This window comes from Macrobrachium rosenbergii, chromosome 59, assembly GCF_040412425.1.
Source record: "Macrobrachium rosenbergii isolate ZJJX-2024 chromosome 59, ASM4041242v1, whole genome shotgun sequence".
NCBI lineage: Eukaryota > Metazoa > Arthropoda > Malacostraca > Decapoda > Palaemonidae > Macrobrachium > Macrobrachium rosenbergii.
The window spans coordinates 1,743,034-1,755,399 of NC_089799.1; the positions used below are offsets into that span (position 1 = coordinate 1,743,034).

A 12,366-nucleotide genomic window follows, 5' to 3' on the forward strand; every position below is an offset into this window, starting at 1 on the left:
TCTTTTGACATTTCTCTTGAACCTCACACCGGCGATAGCCGGGAAGACGAAGTTCTTACACCCTCTCATCTGATTCGAGGATCCATGATCCGACTGATGTCACCCGTTGTGCAACCTGAAAATACGTATTGCACGTTGATGATGAATCAGATGCATCATCAGTACTTCCATCTCACCGGCACCCTGCGAATGTTTCGACATTGGTGGCAGCCAGAGTACTTGAGTTCATTGCAGGGGAGGCACAACTTCAGAGTGGGACCTAAATCTTCATTGAGTGTTGGACTTACTGGCCATTGGGTAGAATTGATGCTGTCTATCCGGATGACGATCGAGTCGTAAGCTCTGTTAGGGTAGGTTCACACATGGCGTTTTTAACCGCGATGGCCACCGCTCGTTTAATGCTGTAATCATTCACATGAAGCGTTTTTGACCGTGGCGGCCAACGCTGTAATGCTTTTTTATATATATATATATATATATATATATATATATATATATATATATATATATATATATATATATTTATATATATATATATATATATATATATATATATATATATATATATATATATATATATATATATATATATATATATATATATATATATATATATATATATATATATATATACAGTATATGTATATATATATATATATATATATATATATATATATATATATATATATATATATATATCTACTTTTTGGTGACATTCAGTGTCAGAATGGACGTGGAAGAAATAGCTTGCGTTTGGCTGTTGAACCACAGACTGAATTGGCGCAAACAGCGCCAAAGATGGCATTGGGTACACCCAGTTTTACATGATAGACATACCTTTGGTTTATTTGTAACATTGTACCCATCTTTAAGAGAGCATGAAGAAAAAATTTTTAATTATTTTAGAATTTCTATGAAACCTTTCGATGCTCTGTTAGACCTAATCAAGATAGGCATATCAAAGATCAACACCTTGATGAGGGATTCCATCTGCCCAGAACAAAAAACTAGTCTTAACATTAAGGTGAGTCCTTTATTATAATCAGTTTTATTGAAGGAAATGTGTTCTATATAAAAATCAAACAACTATTTCCCTGGAAAAAAAATGACATGCATTTATTAACTCTATTTCCTCGTTACATACCGTGTATTTTGGTTTCTAGGAGTCAAACATATCAATATATTCTGACTGTGTATCAGAAACTTGGCTAACAGTAACTGTGAAGGAATATTTGGATGGACTGTTGGTGGTGGTGTTGGTGTGTTACTATAGTGTGAGGTGCTTGCTTATGGTTGCATATTCAGGTGTGTATGGTAAACTGGTTGAGTGTCAGAAACTTTGGCTGTGGCAGCCGGTGACGGAGTTGTCTGATGTAGTGACTGTCGTTGAACAGTGTGTCCTGGGTAATGTGGGTATGGTTGACTATATGAGAGTGGATGATGGGGTGGCTGAATGGAGTGGTATGTTCCAGCTGTATGAGCACGATGAAGTACATTTAGCAGCCCAATTTTGGTCAGTAAGCGGTTATTTTCTGGCACTTTTTTCAGTTCTTTATAGAGTGACAAGCGAAACAGTTTATCTTCATCATTCTGTAGCTGTGCTTCTGTTTGTCTTGCTGCTAAGCTCTTTTCTAAAATATCAACAACATGCTGATCACTAAGATTCTGCTTCGGTTTCTTCTTTGCTGGTGTGACTCCCATGCCGCGATATTCTTCTGTTATGTCAAAGTCGTCATCATCTGCTTGGGCTCCGCCAGCATCAATGTTGCTGGTAGTTTATTTGTTAGAGACGGAACTTTCCAAAAATTGTAATCTCCAGAAATAAATATATGTGTTGCTTCTTGCGTTTGATCCAGACGGTAGATTTTTCTGTTTCCTTAATTCCCTTGCATAGTTATCCCTTAAATTTTTCCACTTCTTTTGCAAGGACATACCTGAAAAGTAGTAAATATACATATTAATAAAACTGATTTAGTTTGATTCTTTCACTTGTAAATAAAATCTCTAGTCACATTTTCCTGTGTGTGTGTGTGTGTGTGAGAGAGAAAGAGAGAGAAATTTGTGTATGTGGACGAGTTGGTATGACAGGGAATTAAAGATATACAAATATATATAGCTAGACACACACATATACTGTATACATACATACGGACATGCATATATATATATATATATATATATATATATATATATATATATATATATATATATATATATATACATACACATAAATAGAGACAAACACACACACACACACACACACATATATATATATATATATATATATATATATATATATTATTATGAAGTTAATGAAATGAATTAATTTGATATTTTTCGGTGTTTTTGTTTTGGCCCATTAGAGTAAGTTTTTGTTTTGTCCAGTTTTGTTTATGTATGTCTCTTGAAGGCTGGACTGGGGTCTTTTCCTCCCCTCAAAGGGTAGTTGTAGTTTTAATAGATACGTCACCCATGTAAGTGTCTTTATCTTTCATGTTTGATGGTGCTTCTGGCTGTTCGTCGCCCGTTTCTTTTTCGTCTCTGCTGGTGATGCGGCGACCTTTTTGAGTGATCAGACCTCAGTTAACGGCTCCCTTTAGAGAGGTTTTCAGCTCCCATACTCTCTGTCGGCTTGTGGCAATTTGCTGAGATATTCCAAAGACGCCTCGACGTTTGCTGCTGGTGGCCTCTTGGAGAGTTGTTCCTTGCCACCCCCTATGAACAGTACTGGTGCTGGCGTCTCTTCAGATTGTGTAAGGGGTCGTGTGACGCCCTTCTTTGCAAATACGTACTTTCGGAGGCGAGCCTCGCCCGTCATTGCCCATGCCCTCAGCTTGCTGAACCTCTGGAGTCGTTAAGGGGCCTCTCAGGGCGAAGAAAAGGGTAAGATCCCAGACCCTGTGTGAATTTTTAACCATTCCTACCCATAGAGACGATCTGTGTTGAGTGTCTCCTACTTTGTGGCACTTTTCTGAAATTCATCTTAGGAGACAAAACTTCGCTGCATGGTGTTAAGGGACAACTTTATTGCAGTTGATTAGCGGGACTACGATTGATCAATGCCAATGCAGTGATTGATATTCTATTGCAAATGTGTGTTAATTCGATTCCTTTTTTTTTTGAAGTTTGTAAATAATTAGGTTTAAGGTTAATTTCCTACTTTGTCTCTTACTATCACACCGACCTGAGTGTATGTGGTTTCTATCTCCAGCTAATTCCTTTTCTTTTACTTCAGTGTGCTAGTTAGCTAGGCGAATGTGTTTTTTTGGAATTGTAATTGTTTATATTTTTCTTCCCTAAAGTGCAGTTTTCAAGGATTCCTTTGTAATTTTAAGATAATAGTTGTAATAAATAATTAAATTGTTCGTTTAGTGCCTCTGTAACCTTCTCTTTGAGAAAGTGCTTTTGAATGGTTTTTGTTCTGGTACGTGTCCTACTCATTTTCATAGTGGTAAGGGCTTTAAAGTAGATCAAAGAATCTCTGAACTCGTCACCATCTCATAGGGTTAATTACAATATATATATATATATATATATATATATATATATATATATATATATATATATATATATATATATATATCTCAAAACTGAGGGACAGAGGTGAGTGTGTGTGTGAAATTATTTGGAATCTTCTTCGATAGGCCTATTACTAATGCAATTAAAAATGTTGCTTTTTCTTTAGGTACTTGGCCACGGGATGCTCTATTACCGAATTGCATTATGGTTACCGGCTCGGAAAATCAACAATCTCAGGCATATTGCGGGAAGTGTGTGCAGTGATATGGGCAAGACTGAAGACCGTGCACATGCCAGAGATGTCGAAGGCGAGGTGGGAGGAAGTGACAAAGGGGTTTGAGAAGTATGCAAATTTCCCTAATTGCATAGGTGCTATTGATGGAAAGCACATTAGGCTAGTCCAACCGAGAGGTTCAGGATCTCTGTATTATAATTATAAGTCTTTCTTTTCAACTGTGTTGCTAGCAGTGTGTGATGCTTATTACTCATTTACTTATGTGGATATTGGTGCATATGGAAAAAGCAGTGATTCAGCCATTTTTACTCATTCCTTGTTACACAAAAAGCTTGTGGAAAATACACTGGATGTACCTGACCCAAAGTCTATTTCCACTGATGACACAAGATGCTTACCTCATGTAATTGTTGGAGTTGAGGCCTTTGGAATTATGGAAAATGTTATGTGACCATACAGTGGAAAACACCTGTCATACAAGAAGAAAATATTTAATTACAAATTGTCAAGAGCACGTACAGTAGTTATATAGAATGTACACTCGGCAAGAAAAGTGAAGATACAGTTTTCATTAGATTTCGTTCATCGAATTTCAATTTTTTTCTTACAGAAAACACATAATCTCGGTAAATTTACTCTAGAATATGAAAATACAATGCAAATTATATCATATATATTAAATCTGCAAAACAAAAACGTTCAGATACTTAAAAACACCATGCATGTACGAAGTAATCAGAATTTCTCAGATGACATCGTTCATAGAGATCTAAAAAGATAGTATGTGGATATCTCGGTGTAGTACTATTCATCAGAACGGCAATATTTACTCGTTTTCCGTTATGAACAGGCTTATTATTGCATCATCATACGAGGTAATGCTAATTTCTTTCATTTTTACACATTCATGTTTGTATTTCACGGTGTTAAAAGTCAGCTGGAATTAATGGTAGTAAATGTTGTGACACCTAGAGTAGGTTGACCAAATCTATTTAAATCCGCAAGAGCGTTCTCTATGATTTGAAGGGCAGCACAGGAGCTTCGGGGGAAAACACAAGTAACTGGATGTTTCTTGACGTTGCCATAGTTTCTCTCTCTCTCTCTCTCTCTCTCTCTCGCCATTGCTAAAACATACTATACCAACATAGTGTAGCTCAATCTCTAAAAAAAAAAACAATGAAATGAGTAGTTCTACCGATAGGCCTAGGCTTACACAACAGCAACTCTCTCTCTCTCTCTCTCTCTCTCTCTCTCTATTGCTAAAACATACTTTACAAATATAGTATCGCTCAGTCTCTAAAAGAAAAAAAATAATGAAATTAGCTCTACAGTACTATAGGCCTAGGTTACACAACAGCAGACTCTCTCTCTCTCTCTCTCTCTCTCTCTCTCTCTCTCTCTCTCTCTCTCATTCATAACAATACATTTGTTCCTTTTCGTTGGACATTGCTCAAATTTAACTCTTGATTTCATTATGGAAGATCGCGTTTCCGATTATGCAAGCATTCCGTTCAATGTGGTGTCATAAATTCATTTGTGTAAGGTTGCTTGGTAAGTTACGTCGAAAAATGTTTATTTTGCTCAGAACTGTCGCTGCAAATTACAACTTGAACGAATATTGTGAAACTTACTACTGCATTTAAGTATTAATGATTTCATAATCGTAGAATATGATTGAAAGTTATACGAGGTCAAGCAAAAAACAAACACAATAAGACGGAAGCTCCTCCCTTTCTAAAGTTGCCAGATGTCGCATTATTGAGCAACATATCCGAAGATTTCTGTATCCTCACTTTCCTTGCCGAGTGTACCTTTGGTATCTTAGCTAATAAGTGCCGCATATTCCATAGGCCTCTCAATGTCAACATTGACTTTGCTGAGGATATAATAAAGGCAAGTTACATATTGCATAACTATATAAGAGCAAGAGATGGTTATAGGTATGAAGATATACTTTACCAACCACCTATGGTAGGCCTACATGAAGGTAATGTTCCAAGAGGAGGCATGTCTGCAACCTCTGCCCGAGACAGATAATATGCAGATTACTTTGTAAATGAAGGTAAACTCGAATGGCAGGACAGAATGATTTAGGAAAGTTTTCAAGTCTGACAAAGAACAAAAAAGGAAAAATATAGTCTTCCTAGTTATTAGAAATTTGTTTGATGTAAATATAAGACTATATTGTAAATGAAAGAAAACGTGAGTTTCAGGATATAATGCTTTTGTATACCCATTGATGATATACAAACATAAGTAATAAAGTTGTGTTATTCAATTGACTTACCTAGGTTTTGTTTTTCCTTCATTTCTTCAGAAGTGCAGAAAAGATCCACAATTTCTTCCCAACCCTTTTTCTTGACTATTCTATCTCTGTACTCCTGAGATTTCATGTCCCAAATTGATGGGCATTTTTCAATTTCATTTATGAATAAATCTGTATCAAAATGATCCCTCTCCATAGTTAACAGTGACAGCGATGTGTGATGTGTGACTGTGATCACGGGGACCAGATGTGGTGCGTGGGTTGCTATGGTAACGCACAATCTCTTTTCTCATTGGCTGACACACAGCCAATGATGGCACTGCTGTCTTCAAAACCGCGGTTAACCGCTGTGTGAACGATGTCATTGACTTGTATGTTTTTTGACACGCCCTGCAATCTCACGTTGGCGAGGGGAATCTCGCTCCCGCGGCGTGTTGGAAAAGGCCGCGATACGCCACGGCTACTTAGGCTACGTTCACACAGGGCGTTTTCAAGCGCGCGTTGAGATACGCGGGTCGATTGTTCAATGTTAGCTTATGGAATCGTTCACACGTAATCGCAGCGCATCGCGGCGGTTTCCAACACGCCGCGATAGTAGATTCCCTCGCCAACGTGCGATTGCCGGGCGTGTCGAGATACATACAAGTCAATGACATCTTTCACACAGCGGTGAACCGGGTTTTTGAAGACAGCAGGTGCCATCATTGGCTGTGTGTCAGCCAATGAGAAAAGAGGTTGTGCGTTACCATAGCAACCCACGCCACGTCTGGTCCCCGTGATCACAGTTACACACACTATTGCATTGCTGTCACTTAACTATGGAGAAGGATCATTTTGATACCGATTTATTCATAAATGAAATTGAAAAACGCCCATCAATTTGGGACATGAAATCTCAGGAGTACAGAGACAGAATAGTCAAGAAAAAGGGTTGGGAAGAAATTGTGGATCTTTTCTGCACTTCTGAAGATATGAAGGAAAACAAAACCTAGGTAAGTTAATTGAATAACACAATTTTATTACTTATGTTTGTATATCATCAATGGATATACAAAAGCGTTATAACCTGAAACTCACGTTTTCTTTCACTTGCAATATAATCTTATATTTACATCAAACAAATTTCTAATAGCTAGGAAGACTAGGCTATATTTTATCCTTTTTTGTTCTTTGTCAGACTTGAAAACTTTCCTAAATCATTCTGTCCTGCCATTCGAGTTTACCTTCATTTACAAAGTAATCTGCATATTATCTGTCTCGGGCAGAGGACAGACATGCCTCCTCTTGGAACATGACCTTCATGTAGGCCTACTATGCATAGGTGGTTGATAAAGTATATCTTCATACCTGTAACCATCTCTTGCCCCTATATAGTTATGCAATATGTAACATGCCTTTATTATATCCTCAGCAAAGTCAATGTTGACATTGAGAGGCCTATGGAATATGCGCCACTTATTAGCTAAGATACCAAAGGTACATTCTATGTACAATCAGTCAAAAAAGTTTTGCAACATACTTCAAAACTTTTCGGACAACAGCTTATAATAGTGACATCTGGCGCTATTTGGCAACTCAGTTGTAAGCACATGAAATAACTGAACACTAGTGGTGGGTCCGAGAAATTACCTGCAGTTTCCCCCTTAAACAGGGCGTTTTCTCATACTGCTTACTGTTGTCATACTTTACTTAATTAAAGGATGTTACTATAATACTTCAGAGGTCATCGCTGCTCTTATGTTTTAATATTTTCATCTCCAACTGCCATCACTATCGTTGTTTTATCTCCTTCATATGTGTGAACTTTGTAGACATAGGCCTACGACTGTTATAAGTTGAACTATTAGTCTTATTAACATCAACAAATACGACTTTTGTAAAGGCTTGCTTCACATTATTATTAATTAAATTTTTGAATGACTAATCCTATGTATATTGTGAACTAGTGAAACTTAATATAAAATATACTGAACTAGACTAACAGATTTCACGTCTATTTTTGTAATACATAGACTATAATTAAAATACACACATACATATATATATATATATATATATATATATATATATATATATATATATATATATATATATATATATATATATATATATATATATATATATATATATATATATATTAGGATCTTTGGTTGTTTTATGGGCGGTTCGGTAGTTTGTTTATTTGGCTAATCCTCCCCTCCTCTTATTTTCACAGGAGTGTTTACGTCTGTGTTGGCGTGGCGCCAACCTTTAGTCAGGTTCGGGCAGCAGTAGCGAACAGGTTGTTCTCTTGGGGAAGAGAATTTTTGAGTTAGCAGCAGTTCGACTTTGAGGACGTTTCTTGGGCAGCCGGTGTTTGGGCCCAGACTGGAGTAGCGCACCAACGAAGATGGTTGTTTGTTGGCCGCAGGTGGAGACCCTGTCGGCAGTTTTGGCTCAGGTGCAGTGGCCCCGTGTCCTTTGTATTTTGGCGAGACGGCAGCAGGACGTCGTGATAATACGGCCTGTTGTCGTTAGTTGGTGGACTTCGCTGGAGATGGCTTTTTTTGTATCGACTGCTGCTGGTAAAATTTTTTGATATAAAGTAATATTGCTTTATTTTTTGTGTTTTGGCCCGGACCTGGCTCATTTTGTTATGGCCTTTTTTTTTGTTTAAGATTTTTATTAACTTTAATATTAATAAATCTATTTTTATAGCAAACTCCTGTATTTTGTTATTCCTCCTCCTTTGTGTTGCGAGCTGTCGATTAGCCAGAGCTTAATATTTCCATCTAGATCCTGTGTTTTCTTAAGGGCCGAAAAGCTCGGTTCGTTACATTGGCGACCGTGTGACAGGATTGGCTCTGCTCTGGTTGTGGAGTTTTCACCACATTGGAGGGGAGGTTGGTTATTTTGAAAAAAAAAAATTTGTAATTTGTAATTTTTTTTTCTGTCGAGAGGGAAGGTATTAGGATCTTTGGTTGTTTTATGGGCGGTTAAGTTTGTTTATTTGGCTAATCCTCCCCCTCCTCTTATTTTCACAGGAGTGTTTACGTCTGTGTTGGCGTGGCGCCAACCTTTAGTCAGGTTCGGGCAGCAGTATGAACAGGTTGTTCTCTTGGGGAAGAGAACTTTTGAGTACCAGCAGCAGTTCGACTTTGAGGACGTTTCTTGGGCAGCCGGTGTTTGGGCCCAGACTGGAGTAGCGCACCAACGAAGATGGTTGTTTGTTGGCCGCAGGTGGAGACCCTGTCGGCAGTTTTGGCTCTTTGCAGTGGCCCGTGTCCTTTGTATTTTGGCGAGACGGCAGCAGGACGTCGTGATAATACGGCCTGTTGTCGTTAGTTGGTGGACTTCGCTGGAGATGGCTTTTTTTGTATCGACTGCTGCTGGTACTTCTTTTTGATATAAAGTAATATTGCTTTATTTTTTGTGTTTCGTGGCCCGGACCAACTCATTTTGTTATGGCCTTTTTTTGTTTAAGATTTTTATTAACTTTAATATTAATAAATCTATTTTTTATAGCAAACTCCTGTATTTTTGTTATTTCCTCCTTTGTGTGTGCGAGCTGTCGATTAGCCAGAGCAGCCCCAATAATATTTCCATCTAGATCCTGTGTTTTTCTTAAGGGCCGAAAAGCTTTGTTCGTTACATATATATATATATATATATATATATATATATATATATATATATATATATATATATATATATATATAATTTATATATATATATAATGCCGTTATCATGTGTAATTTCTCATTTCTTTCATTGCTACTTAGGCCTATCATTTTTATGCCTCTTATGAAGTTAACTGAATATATAACGCCTATTTTTGTATTTCTTATTGTCTAAGCTTCTAAAGAATTAATTTAGCTAGAAGTTCAACATTAATTTAGTTAATGCTAAATGCCAGCAGTGAAGAAGACTACCATGCTCATCAGTGGAGAATGTCTCCTCCTCATCGCAAAAGATGACTTGTACAGAAATCATCGGCCACTGGATTATATTATAACGCAAACCCTAGCCTCTGTTCTTTGTGTTTCGCTGATATGAAGTGTTTCTTGGCAGGAGTATGATGAAATAATATCTTGGTCTCATGTAGCCTGTTACGGGTGGTTTGAGCAGCAACTTGAAGGGAGAGCGTAATGTTCTCTCTTTATAGCAACATCGGTTGTCAGGGGGTAGTTAGGCGGGGCTCCTTCAGTGATCATCCGATGATAATACTTAACAGTAGTGCAACAATGGGGCCGTCCTCCACTTTTTACAATGAATTTATCATGTTTCCTCGTTCTCTCTGTTGTCGTATCCCTCTGTACATGGTTGTTTTATTTACGCTAAGCTGCCGAGCAATATCTACGATAGAAACATTAGTCTTATGCAAGCTAATGATCGTGGTGCGGCTGCCTGTTGCCCATCTTATCGGTGCAAGTGACGAGACAGTTTAAACTTTCCTGCCCGAATGTGGTGGAGTCACACGATAACATACGACGTTATGAGATTTTTTTTTTTTTGTTTTTGACAACGATAATTGTTGAATTCTTTCTTTCTTTATTTATATATAATTTCATTGATGATTATCCAATATTATTTTATTAGTCAATAAGCTTTTATCTGGATTCGAAATATAGTTTCTTCTTTGACTCTTTTGCCCAATCATCTGAAGTGAAATTTTTCAAAATGTTTCGTCATTTTTTGTAATATGAATTTTTCACTCACCATTCTTTTTTATATTGTGAACCGTACGATTAATAACCAAAGTCGAATAAGAAAATTACATTTCCTTGTAAATATCAAAAGAACAAATTACTGTTAGGTGAACAAAAACTTCTGGAACATGTTGCAAAACACTTTTGAGTGACTGTACCTACAGTACGTGCTCTTGACGATCTGTAATTAAATATTTTCTTCTTGTGTAACAGGTGTTTTCCACTGTATGGTCGCATAACATTTTCCATAATTCCAAAGGCCTCATCTCCAACAATTACATGAGGCAAGCATCTTGTGTCATCAGTGGAAAGGTATGTCTATCATGTAAAACTGGGTGTACCCAATGCCGTCTTTGGTGCTGTTTGCGCCGATTCAGTCTGCGATTCAGCAGCTAAACGCAAGCTATTTCTTCCACGTCCATTCTGACACTGGATGTCACAAAAAGTGTATATATATCTATCTGTCTATCTATCTATCTATCTATATATATATATATATATATATATATATATATATATATATATATATATATATATATATATATATATAGGCCTATATATATATAAAGAAGCATTACCGCGCGTTGGCAATCGCGGTCAAAAACGCTGTGTGTGAACGATTACAGCGTTAAACGAGCAGTGGCCGCCATGGTTAAAAACGCCCTGTGTGAACGTAGCCTAAGTCTAGGCTACTCGATGACGGAAAAAACTTTGCGACCAGTTGAACGCATCATTCCCTTGAAACGAGTGCGTGCGAAGATAATGAGGGTGAAGAGAATGACGATAAAGAACACAGTGATGAAGTAAATAAGGAAGAGGACACTGTACCGAGTGTGGGAGTTGACAAAGGAGAAAGTGTAGGTTTTTGCGAGAATAGTGAACTCGCACAGAGAGAGTTAAGTGAGCGTGCAGAACAAATGGATGCTGATACGAGTGAGCGAGCAAGACTGGAAAGAAGGGTAGCAATAGCCCAAAGACTTACAATGCAGGAATGGGTTAAGAATGACGTTATATAGTGTAATGTAAAGCCCAAGATAGGAAATGAGTGTTATCAGTGTTGTTGCTTCGTGCTGCCGAAATGCGGTGCACAAGCGTGTTTGAGTTGTGTGAAATGTGTAAACCCCTTTGTACGACACGAATTAGGTGTCACTGTGTCTTGTAAGAGTGATTAGTCTCGTGATTTGATTGTCGTTTTGATTGTTGTAAGCTTGTCACGAGCTGCCTTTCAATTGTAGCGCTGCAACTGAGGGCAGGCCACGACAAACCTCCTATCTTCGAGCCTCACCTGCGTAACCTTCCAATTGCTGTCCTGTTCGGCCAGAAATTCTGGTGTGGAGTATGTCGTGAAAAAAAATTGGATCCGTTTTTTCCCAACAATCCTTCACAACGTTCAGGATAAGAGAGCAGGAGAGGGTAAGCAGGAGGCAGAGTTCGTGGTTCCTCTTTTTCTGTAAATATGTTTGAGTGCTTTTTGTGTCCGGCGAATTACCTGTCTTAACTGTATCATGAATATCAGAGAGGTTCCTTTTTAAATAATTCAAGTACATTCTTTGGTAAATTAACCTATGTAGAAATTTTGAAAGGGAACCGAGGTGACAACGAGACATGCAGAGGAGCGAAATGCGTCTTCCTTGAGGGCATGTCATTGAGGTAAGCTT

General features: G+C 37.6%; 1 pseudogene; it reads right to left on the minus strand.

The window, feature by feature from the left end:
• Positions 1–1,287: 1,287 nt before the first annotated feature.
• On the minus strand, positions 1,288–6,216 carry LOC136837418 (uncharacterized; annotated as a pseudogene).
• Positions 6,217–12,366: the final 6,150 nt, after the last annotated feature.